The following is a 12,381-nucleotide window of genomic DNA, read 5'->3' on the forward strand; positions in this document are numbered from 1 at the left end:
AAGGCCTGGAGGTGTTTATGGGCACAAATTGCACCCAAAAGACCCATTTTGGGTATGAAATGAAGGAGGAAAAGGCCTGGAGGAGCCCATGGACACAAACTCCATCCAAAAGACCCATTTTTGGGTATGAAATCCCAATGGAAGAGGCCCACAGCAGCCCATGGATGGGATTTCCACCACAAAGACCCATTCTGGGGTAGAAAACCCCAATGGAAAAGGCCTGGAGGAGGCCATGGATGGGAATTCCACCACAAAGTCCCATTTTGGGTATGAAATGAAGGAGGAAAAGGCCTGGAGGAGCCCATGGACACAAATTGCACCACAAAGACCCATTTTTGGGGCATGAAATGAAGGAGGAAAAGGCCTGGAGGAGCCCATGGACACAAATTGCACCACAAAGACCCATTTTGGGGTATGAAATCCCAATGGAAAAGGCCTGGAGGAGCCCATGGATGGGAATTCCACCACAAAGACCCATTTTTTGGGTAGAAAATGGAGGAGGAAAAGGCCTGGAGGTGTTTATGGGCACAAATTCCATCCAAAAGACCCATTTTGGGGTATGAAATGAAGCAGGAAGAGGCCTGGAGGTGCCCATGGATGGGATTTCCATCAAAAAGACCCATTTTTGGGTATGAAATCAAGGAGGAAAAGGCCTGGAGGTGCCTATGGATGGGATTTCCATCAAAAAGACCCATTTTGGGGTATGAATTCCATCCATAAGACCCATTTTGGGGCATGAAATGAAGGAGGAAAAGGCCTGGAGGAGCCCATGGACACAAATTCCACCACAAAGACCCATTTTTGGGGTATGAAATCCCAATGGAAAAGGCCTGGAGGAGCCCATGGACATGAATTCCATCCAAAAGATCCATTTTTGGGGTAGAAAATGGAGGAGGAAAAAGCCTGGAGGTGGCCATGGACACAAATTACATCCATAAAGACCCATTTTTGGGTAGAAAATCAGGAAGGAAAAGGCCTGGAGGAGCCCGTGGACACAAATTCCATCCATAAAGACCCATTTTGGGGTATGAAACGAAGGAGAAAAAGACCTGCAGGTGCCCATGGATGGGAATTCCATCCAAAAGACCCAAAAAGACCCATTTTTGGGTAGAAAATCCCAATGGAAAAGACCCACAGCAGCCCATGGATGGGAATCCCAATGGGGAAGGCAGTTCTGAAAGGGAGAACCATGGTGGGAAAGGCCTGGAGGTGGCCAGGGACACAAACTGCACCCAAAAGACCCATTTTTGGGCATGAAATGAAGGAGGAAAAGGCCTGGAGGAGCCCATGGATGGGAATTGCATCCAAAAGACCCATTTTTGGGTAGAAAATCATGCTTGGAAAGGCCTGGAGGAGCCCATGGACACAAATTCCATCCATAAAGACCCATTTTTGGGTACAAAACCAGGATGGAAAAGACCTGGAGGTGCCCATGGACACAAATTGCACCACAAAGACCCATTTTTGGGTACGAAATCAAGATGGTAAAGGCCTGGAGGGTAGAAAATCATGAAAGAAAAGGACTGGAGGAGCCCATGGACACAAATTCCACCCAAAAGACCCATTTTGGGGTATGAAATCCCAATGGAAAAGGCCTGGAGGAGCCCATGGACAGGAATTCCATCCAAAAGACCCAAAAAGACCCATTTTTGGGTAGGAAATGAAGCAGGAAAAGGCCAGGAGGTGTTTATGGATACAAATTGCATCCAAAAGACCCATTTTTGGGTATGAAATGAAGGAGGAAAAGGCCTGGAGGAGCCCATGGATGGGAATTCCACCACAAAGACCCATTTTTGGGGTAGAAAATGGAGGAGGAAAAGGCCTGGAGGTGTTTATGGACACAAATTCCATCCAAAAGACCCATTTTTGGGGCATGAAATGAAGGAGGAAAAGGCCTGGAGGTGTTTATGGACACAAATTGCACCACAAAGACCCATTTTGGGGTAGAAAATCCCAATGGAAAAGGCCTGGAGGAGCCCATGGATGGGAATTCCACCACAAAGAGCCATTTTTGGGTAGAAAATGGAGGAGGAAAAGGCCTGGAGGTGTTTATGGGCACAAATTGCACCCAAAAGACCCATTTTGGGTATGAAATGAAGGAGGAAAAGGCCTGGAGGAGCCCATGGACACAAACTCCATCCAAAAGACCCATTTTTGGGTATGAAATCCCAATGGAAGAGGCCCACAGCAGCCCATGGATGGGATTTCCACCACAAAGACCCATTCTGGGGTAGAAAACCCCAATGGAAAAGGCCTGGAGGAGGCCATGGATGGGAATTCCACCACAAAGTCCCATTTTGGGTATGAAATGAAGGAGGAAAAGGCCTGGAGGAGCCCATGGACACAAATTGCACCACAAAGACCCATTTTTGGGGCATGAAATGAAGGAGGAAAAGGCCTGGAGGAGCCCATGGACACAAATTGCACCACAAAGACCCATTTTGGGGTATGAAATCCCAATGGAAAAGGCCTGGAGGAGCCCATGGATGGGAATTCCACCACAAAGACCCATTTTTGGGTAGAAAATGGAGGAGGAAAAGGCCTGGAGGTGTTTATGGGCACAAATTCCATCCAAAAGACCCATTTTGGGGTATGAAATGAAGCAGGAAGAGGCCTGGAGGTGCCCATGGATGGGATTTCCATCAAAAAGACCCATTTTTGGGTATGAAATCAAGGAGGAAAAGGCCTGGAGGTGCCTATGGATGGGATTTCCATCAAAAAGACCCATTTTGGGGTATGAATTCCATCCATAAGACCCATTTTGGGGCATGAAATGAAGGAGGAAAAGGCCTGGAGGAGCCCATGGACACAAATTCCACCACAAAGACCCATTTTTGGGGTATGAAATCCCAATGGAAAAGGCCTGGAGGAGCCCATGGACATGAATTCCATCCAAAAGATCCATTTTTGGGGTAGAAAATGGAGGAGGAAAAAGCCTGGAGGTGGCCATGGACACAAACTGCACCAAAAAGACCCATTTTTGGGTAGGAAATCCCAATGGAAAAGGCCTGCAGCAGCCCATGGATGGGATTTCCACCACAAAGACCCATTCTGGGGTAGAAAACCCCAATGGAAAAGGCCTGGAGGAGGCCATGGATGGGAATTCCACCACAAAGTCCCATTTTGGGTATGAAATGAAGGAGGAAAAGGCCTGCAGGAGCCCATGGATGGGATTTCCACCACAAAGACCCATTTTTGGGGTAGGAAATCCCAATGGAAAAGGCCCGCAGCAGCCCATGGACACAAATTGCATCCAAAAGACCCATTTTGGGGTAGAAAATCAAGGAGGAAAAGGCCTGGAGGAGCCCATGGATGAGATTTCCACCACAAAGACCCATTTTTGGGGCATGAAATGAAGGAGGAAAAGGCCTGGAGGTGTTTATGGACACAAATTGCACCACAAAGACCCATTTTAGGGTAGAAAATCAAGGAGGAAAAGGCCTGGAGGAGCCCATGGATGGGAATTCCATCACAAAGACCCATTTTTGGGGTAGAAAATGGAGGAGGAAAAGGCCTGGAGGTGTTTATGGACACAAATTCCACCCAAAAGACCCATTTTTGGGGTATGAAATGAAGCAGGAAGAGGCCTGGAGGTGCCCATGGATGGGAATTCCATCAGAAAGACCCCAAAAGACCCATTTTTGGGTAGAAAATCCCAATGGAAAAGGCCTGGAGGAGCCCATGGATGGGATTTCCACCACAAAGACCCATCTTGGGGTAGAAAATCCCAATGGAAAAGGCCTGGAGGTGCCCATGGACACAAATTGCATCCAAAAGACCCATTTTGGGGTAGAAAATGAAGGAGGAAAAGACCTGGAGGTGCCCATGGATGGGAATTCCACCACAAAGACCCATTTTTGGGGTATGAAATCCCAATGGAAAAGGCCTGGAGGAGCCCATGGATGGAAATTCCACCACAAAGACCCATTTTGGGGTAGAAAATGGAGGAGGAAAAGGCCTGGAGGTGTTTATGGACACAAATTCCACCCAAAAGACCCATTCTGGGGTATGAAATGAAGGAGGAAAAGGCCTGGAGGAGCCCATGGATGGGATTTCCACCAAAAAGACCCATTTTGTGGTATGAAATCAAGGAGGAAAAGGCCTGGAGGTGCCTATGGATGGGATTTCCATCCAAAAGACCCATTTTGGGGTATGAATTCCATCCATAAGACCCATTTTGGGTATGAAATGAAGCAGGAAAAGGCCTGGAGGAGCCCATGGATGGGATTTCCACCACAAAGACCCATTTTTGGGGTAGGAAATCCCAATGGAAAAGGCCCGCAGCAGCCCATGGACACAAATTGCATCCAAAAGACCCATTTTAGGGTAGAAAATCAAGGAGGAAAAGGCCTGGAGGAGCCCATGGATGGGAATTCCACCACAAAGACCCATTTTGGGGTATGAATTCCATCCATAAGACCCATTTTGGGGCATGAAATGAAAGAGGAAAAGGCCTGGAGGAGCCCATGGACACAAACTGCACCAAAAAGACCCATTTTGGGGTATGAAATCCCAATGGAAAAGGCCTGGAGGAGCCCATGGATGGGAATTCCACCACAAAGACCCATTTTTGGGGTAGAAAATGGAGGAGGAAAAGGCCTGGAGGTGTTTATGGGCACAAATTCCACCCAAAAGACCCATTTTTGGGGCATGAAATGAAGGAGGAAAAGGCCTGGAGGAGCCCATGGACACAAACTCCATCCAAAAGACCCATTTTTGGGTATGAAATCCCAATGGAAGAGGCCCACAGCAGCCCATGGATGGGATTTCCACCACAAAGACCCATTCTGGGGTAGAAAACCCCAATGGAAAAGGCCTGGAGGAGCCCATGAATGGGATTTCCACCACAAAGACCCATTTTGGGGCATGAAATGAAGGAGGAAAAGGCCTGGAGGAGCCCATGGACACAAATTCCACCACAAAGACCCATTTTGGGGTATGAAATCCCAATGGAAAAGGCCTGGAGGAGCCCATGGATGGCAATTCCATCACAAAGACCCATTTTTGGGGTAGAAAATGGAGGAGGAAAAGGCCTGGAGGTGTTTATGGGCACAAATTCCACCCAAAAGACCCATTTTTGGGTATGAAATGAATCAGGAAGAGGCCTGGAGGTGCCCATGGATGGGAATTCCATCAAAAAGACCCAAAAAGACCCATTTTTGGGTAGAAAATCCCAATGGAAAAGGCCTGGAGGAGCCCATGGATGGGATTTCCCCCCAAAAGACCCATTTTTGGGTATGAAATCAAGGAGGAAAAGGCCTGGAGGTGCCTATGGATGGGAATTGCACCAAAAAGACCCATTTTAGGGGTAGAAAATTCCAATGGGAAAGGCCTGGAGGTGCCCATGGACACAAATTGCACCACAAAGACCCATTTTGGGGTAGAAAATCAAGGAGGAAAAGGCCTGGAGGAGCCCATGGATGGGAATTCCACCACAAAGACCCATTTTGGGGTATGAATTCCATCCATAAGACCCATTTTGGGGCATGAAATGAAGGAGGAAAAGGCCTGGAGGAGCCCATGGACACAAATTCCACCACAAAGACCCATTTTGGGGTAGAAAATCCCAATGGAAAAGGCCTGGAGGAGCCCATGGATGGGAATTCCACCACAAAGACCCATTTTTGGGGTAGAAAATGGAGGAGGAAAAGGCCTGGAGGTGTTTATGGGCACAAATTCCACCGAAAAGACCCATTTTGGGGGCATGAAATGAAGGAGGAAAAGGCCTGGAGGAGCCCATGGACACAAACTCCATCCAAAAGACCCATTTTTGGGTATGAAATCCCAATGGAAGAGGCCCACAGCAGCCCATGGATGGGATTTCCACCACAAAGACCCATTCTGGGGTTAGAAAACCCCAATGGAAAAGGCCTGGAGGAGGCCATGGATGGGATTTCCACCACAAAGTCCCATTTTGGGTATGAAATGAAGCAGGAAAAGGCCTGGAGGAGCCCATGGACACAAATTGCACCACAAAGACCCATTTTGGGGTATGAATTGCATCCAAAAGACCCACAAAGACCCATTTTTGGGTATGAAATGAAGGAGGAAGAGGCCCACAGCAGCCCATAGACACCAATTCCATCCATAAAGACCCATTTTTGGGTATGAAATCCCAATGGAAGAGGCCTGCAGGAGCCCATGGACACAAATTGCACCACAAAGACCCATTTTGGGGTAGGAAATCCCAATGGAAAAGGCCCGCAGCAGCCCATGGACACAAATTGCATCCAAAAGACCCATTTTTGGGTATAAAATCAAGGAGGAAAAGGCCTGGAGGTGCCCATGGATGGGAATTCCACCACAAAGACCCATCTTGGGGTAGAAAATCCCAATGGAAAAGGCCTGGAGGAGCCCGTGGATGGGATTTCCCCCCAAAAGACCCATTTTTGGGGTAGAAAATCCCAATGGAAAAGGCCTGGAGGTGCCCATGGACACAAATTGCATCCAAAAGACCCATTTTGGGGTAGAAAATGAAGGAGGAAAAGACCTGGAGGTGCCCATGGATGGGATTTCCACCACAAAGACCCATTTTTGGGGCATGAAATGAAGGAGGAAAAGGCCTGGAGGAGCCCATGGACACAAACTGCACCAAAAAGACCCATTTTGGGGTAGAAAATCCCAATGGAAAAGGCCTGGAGGAGCCCATGGATGGGAATTCCACCACAAAGACCCATTTTTGGGTAGAAAATGGAGGAGGAAAAGGCCTGGAGGTGTTTATGGGCACAAATTCCATCCAAAAGACCCATTTTGGGGTATGAAATGAAGCAGGAAGAGGCCTGGAGGAGCCCATGGATGGGATTTCCATCAAAAAGACCCATTTTTGGGTATGAAATCAAGGAGGAAAAGGCCTGGAGGTGCCTATGGATGGGATTTCCATCAAAAAGACCCATTTTGGGGTATGAATTCCATCCATAAGACCCATTTTGGGGCATGAAATGAAGGAGGAAAAGGCCTGGAGGAGCCCATGGACACAAATTCCACCACAAAGACCCATTTTTGGGGTATGAAATCCCAATGGAAAAGGCCTGGAGGAGCCCATGGACATGAATTCCATCCAAAAGATCCATTTTTGGGGTAGAAAATGGAGGAGGAAAAAGCCTGGAGGTGGCCATGGACACAAACTGCACCAAAAAGACCCATTTTTGGGTAGGAAATCCCAATGGAAAAGGCCTGCAGCAGCCCATGGATGGGATTTCCACCACAAAGACCCATTCTGGGGTAGAAAACCCCAATGGAAAAGGCCTGGAGGAGGCCATGGATGGGAATTCCACCACAAAGTCCCATTTTGGGTATGAAATGAAGGAGGAAAAGGCCTGGAGGAGCCCATGGATGGGATTTCCACCACAAAGACCCATTTTTGGGGTAGGAAATCCCAATGGAAAAGGCCCGCAGCAGCCCATGGACACAAATTGCATCCAAAAGACCCATTTTGGGGTAGAAAATCAAGGAGGAAAAGGCCTGGAGGAGCCCATGGATGAGATTTCCACCACAAAGACCCATTTTTGGGGCATGAAATGAAGGAGGAAAAGGCCTGGAGGTGTTTATGGACACAAATTGCACCACAAAGACCCATTTTAGGGTAGAAAATCAAGGAGGAAAAGGCCTGGAGGAGCCCATGGATGGGAATTCCATCACAAAGACCCATTTTTGGGGTAGAAAATGGAGGAGGAAAAGGCCTGGAGGTGTTTATGGACACAAATTCCACCCAAAAGACCCATTTTTGGGGTATGAAATGAAGCAGGAAGAGGCCTGGAGGTGCCCATGGATGGGAATTCCATCAGAAAGACCCCAAAAGACCCATTTTTGGGTAGAAAATCCCAATGGAAAAGGCCTGGAGGAGCCCATGGATGGGATTTCCACCACAAAGACCCATCTTGGGGTAGAAAATCCCAATGGAAAAGGCCTGGAGGTGCCCATGGACACAAATTGCATCCAAAAGACCCATTTTGGGGTAGAAAATGAAGGAGGAAAAGACCTGGAGGTGCCCATGGATGGGAATTCCACCACAAAGACCCATTTTTGGGGTATGAAATCCCAATGGAAAAGGCCTGGAGGAGCCCATGGACATGAATTCCACCACAAAGACCCATTTTGGGGTAGAAAATGGAGGAGGAAAAGGCCTGGAGGTGTTTATGGACACAAATTGCACCACAAAGACCCATTTTGGGGTAGAAAATCCCAATGGAAAAGGCCTGGAGGAGCCCATGGATGGAAATTCCACCACAAAGACCCATTTTTGGGTAGAAAATGGAGGAGGAAAAGGCCTGGAGGTGTTTATGGACACAAATTCCACCCAAAAGACCCATTCTGGGGTATGAAATGAAGGAGGAAAAGGCCTGGAGGAGCCCATGGATGGGATTTCCACCACAAAGACCCATTTTGTGGTATGAAATCAAGGAGGAAAAGGCCTGGAGGTGCCTATGGATGGGATTTCCATCCAAAAGACCCATTTTGGGGTATGAATTCCATCCATAAGACCCATTTTGGGTATGAAATGAAGCAGGAAAAGGCCTGGAGGAGCCCATGGATGGGATTTCCACCACAAAGACCCATTTTTGGGGTAGGAAATCCCAATGGAAAAGGCCCGCAGCAGCCCATGGACACAAATTGCATCCAAAAGACCCATTTTAGGGTAGAAAATGAAGGAGGAAAAGGCCTGGAGGAGCCCATGGATGGGAATTCCACCACAAAGACCCATTTTGGGGTATGAATTCCATCCATAAGACCCATTTTGGGGCATGAAATGAAAGAGGAAAAGGCCTGGAGGAGCCCATGGACACAAATTGCACCAAAAAGACCCATTTTGGGGTATGAAATCCCAATGGAAAAGGCCTGGAGGAGCCCATGGATGGGAATTCCATCACAAAGAGCCATTTTTGGGTAGAAAATGGAGGAGGAAAAGGCCTGGAGGTGTTTATGGGCACAAATTCCATCCAAAAGACCCATTTTGGGGTATGAAATGAAGCAGGAAAAGGCCTGGAGGAGCCCATGGATGGGATTTCCACCACAAAGACCCATTTTTGGGGCATGCAATGAAGGAGGAAAAGGCCTGGAGGTGTTTATGGACACAAATTGCACCACAAAGACCCATTTTGGGGTAGAAAATCCCAATGGAAAAGGCCTGGAGGAGCCCATGGATGGGAATTCCACCACAAAGACCCATTTTTGGGGTAGAAAATGGAGGAGGAAAAGGCCTGGAGGTGTTTATGGGCACAAATTCCACCCAAAAGACCCATTTTTGGGGTATGAAATGAAGCAGGAAAAGGCCTGGAGGAGCCCATGGATGGGATTTCCACCACAAAGACCCATTTTTGGGGCATGCAATGAAGGAGGAAAAGGCCTGGAGGTGTTTATGGACACAAATTGCACCACAAAGACCCATTCTGGGGTAGAAAACCCCAATGGAAAAGGCCTGGAGGAGCCCATGAATGGGATTTCCACCACAAAGACCCATTTTGGGGCATGAAATGAAGGAGGAAAAGGCCTGGAGGAGCCCATGGACACAAATTCCACCACAAAGACCCATTTTGGGGTATGAAATCCCAATGGAAAAGGCCTGGAGGAGCCCATGGATGGCAATTCCATCACAAAGACCCATTTTTGGGGTAGAAAATGGAGGAGGAAAAGGCCTGGAGGTGTTTATGGGCACAAATTCCACCCAAAAGACCCATTTTTGGGTATGAAATGAATCAGGAAGAGGCCTGGAGGTGCCCATGGATGGGAATTCCATCAAAAAGACCCAAAAAGACCCATTTTTGGGTAGAAAATCCCAATGGAAAAGGCCTGGAGGAGCCCATGGATGGGATTTCCCCCCAAAAGACCCATTTTTGGGTATGAAATCAAGGAGGAAAAGGCCTGGAGGTGCCTATGGATGGGAATTGCACCAAAAAGACCCATTTTAGGGGTAGAAAATTCCAATGGGAAAGGCCTGGAGGTGCCCATGGACACAAATTGCACCACAAAGACCCATTTTGGGGTAGAAAATCAAGGAGGAAAAGGCCTGGAGGAGCCCATGGATGGGAATTCCACCACAAAGACCCATTTTGGGGTATGAATTCCATCCATAAGACCCATTTTGGGGCATGAAATGAAGGAGGAAAAGGCCTGGAGGAGCCCATGGACACAAATTCCACCACAAAGACCCATTTTGGGGTAGAAAATCCCAATGGAAAAGGCCTGGAGGAGCCCATGGATGGGAATTCCACCACAAAGACCCATTTTTGGGGTAGAAAATGGAGGAGGAAAAGGCCTGGAGGTGTTTATGGGCACAAATTCCACCCAAAAGACCCATTTTGGGGGCATGAAATGAAGGAGGAAAAGGCCTGGAGGAGCCCATGGACACAAACTCCATCCAAAAGACCCATTTTTGGGTATGAAATCCCAATGGAAGAGGCCCACAGCAGCCCATGGATGGGATTTCCACCACAAAGACCCATTCTGGGGTTAGAAAACCCCAATGGAAAAGGCCTGGAGGAGGCCATGGATGGGAATTCCACCACAAAGTCCCATTTTGGGTATGAAATGAAGCAGGAAAAGGCCTGGAGGAGCCCATGGACACAAATTGCACCACAAAGACCCATTTTGGGGTATGAATTGCATCCAAAAGACCCACAAAGACCCATTTTTGGGTATGAAATGAAGGAGGAAGAGGCCCACAGCAGCCCATAGACACCAATTCCATCCATAAAGACCCATTTTTGGGTATGAAATCCCAATGGAAGAGGCCTGCAGGAGCCCATGGACACAAATTACATCCACAAAGACCCATTTTGGGGTATGAATTCCACCCATAAGACCCATTTTGGGGCATGAAATGAAGCAGGAAAAGGCCTGGAGGAGCCCATGGACACAAATTGCACCACAAAGACCCATTTTGGGGTAGGAAATCCCAATGGAAAAGGCCCGCAGCAGCCCATGGACACAAATTGCATCCAAAAGACCCATTTTTGGGTATAAAATCAAGGAGGAAAAGGGCCTGGAGGTGCCCATGGATGGGAATTCCACCACAAAGACCCATCTTGGGGTAGAAAATCCCAATGGAAAAGGCCTGGAGGAGCCCGTGGATGGGATTTCCCCCCAAAAGACCCATTTTTGGGGTAGAAAATCCCAATGGAAAAGGCTCTGGAGGTGCCCATGGACACAAATTGCATCCAAAAGACCCATTTTGGGGTAGAAAATGAAGGAGGAAAATACCTGGAGGTGCCCATGGATGGGATTTCCACCACAAAGACCCATTTTTGGGGCATGAAATGAAGGAGGAAAAGGCCTGGAGGAGCCCATGGACACAAACTGCACCAAAAAGACCCATTTTGGGGTAGAAAATCCCAATGGAAAAGGCCTGGAGGAGCCCATGGATGGGAATTCCATCACAAAGAGCCATTTTTGGGTATGAAATGAAGGAGGAAAAGGCCTGGAGGTGTTTATGGGCACAAATTGCATCCAAAAGACCCATTTTGGGGTATGAAATGAAGCAGGAAGAGGCCTGGAGGAGCCCATGGATGGGATTTCCATCAAAAAGACCAAAAAAGACCCATTTTTGGGTAGAAAATCCCAATGGAAAAGGCCTGGACGAGCCTATGGACACAAATTACACCACAAAGACCCATTTTTGGGTATGAAATGAAGCAGGAAGAGGCCTGGAGGAGCCCATGGACACAAACTCCATCCAAAAGACCCATTTTGGGGTATGAAATCCCAATGGAAGAGGCCCACAGCAGCCCATGGATGGGATTTCCACCACAAAGACCCATTCTGGGGTAGAAAACCCCAATGGAAAAGGCCTGGAGGAGCCCATGGATGGGATTTCCACCACAAAGACCCATTTTTGGGGCATGAAATGAAGGAGGAAAAGGCCTGGAGGTGTTTATGGGCACAAATTCCATCCAAAAGACCCATTTTGGGGTATGAAATGAATCAGGAAGAGGCCTGGAGGAGCCCATGGACACAAACTGCACCAAAAAGACCCATTTTGGGGTAGAAAATCCCAATGGAAAAGGCCTGGACGAGCCTATGGACACAAATTACACCACAAAGACCCATTTTTGGGTATGAAATGAAGGAGGAAAAGGCCTGGAGGAGCCCATGGACACAAATTGCACCAAAAAGACCCATTTTGGGGTATGAAATCCCAATGGAAAAGGCCTGGAGGAGCCCATGGATGGGAATTCCACCACAAAGACCCATTTTTGGGGTAGAAAATGGAGGAGGAAAAGGCCAGGAGGTGTTTATGGACACAAATTCCACCCAAAAGACCCATTTTTGGGTATGAAATGAAGCAGGAAGAGGCCTGGAGGAGCCCATGGATGGGATTTCCATCAAAAAGACCCAAAAAGACCCATTTTTGGGGTAGAAAATTCCAATGGGAAAGGCCTGGAGGTG

General features: G+C 47.9%; 1 protein-coding gene across 1 annotated transcript in view; it reads right to left on the reverse strand.

Moving 5' to 3' along the window:
* Positions 1–12,381, reverse strand: part of LOC125686387 (zinc finger protein ubi-d4-like) — a 51,762-nt gene that overhangs the window by 9,282 nt on the left and 30,099 nt on the right.

The sequence above is a fragment of the Lagopus muta genome, chromosome 38 (genome assembly GCF_023343835.1).
Source record: "Lagopus muta isolate bLagMut1 chromosome 38, bLagMut1 primary, whole genome shotgun sequence".
In the NCBI taxonomy this organism is placed as follows: Eukaryota; Metazoa; Chordata; class Aves; order Galliformes; family Phasianidae; genus Lagopus; species Lagopus muta.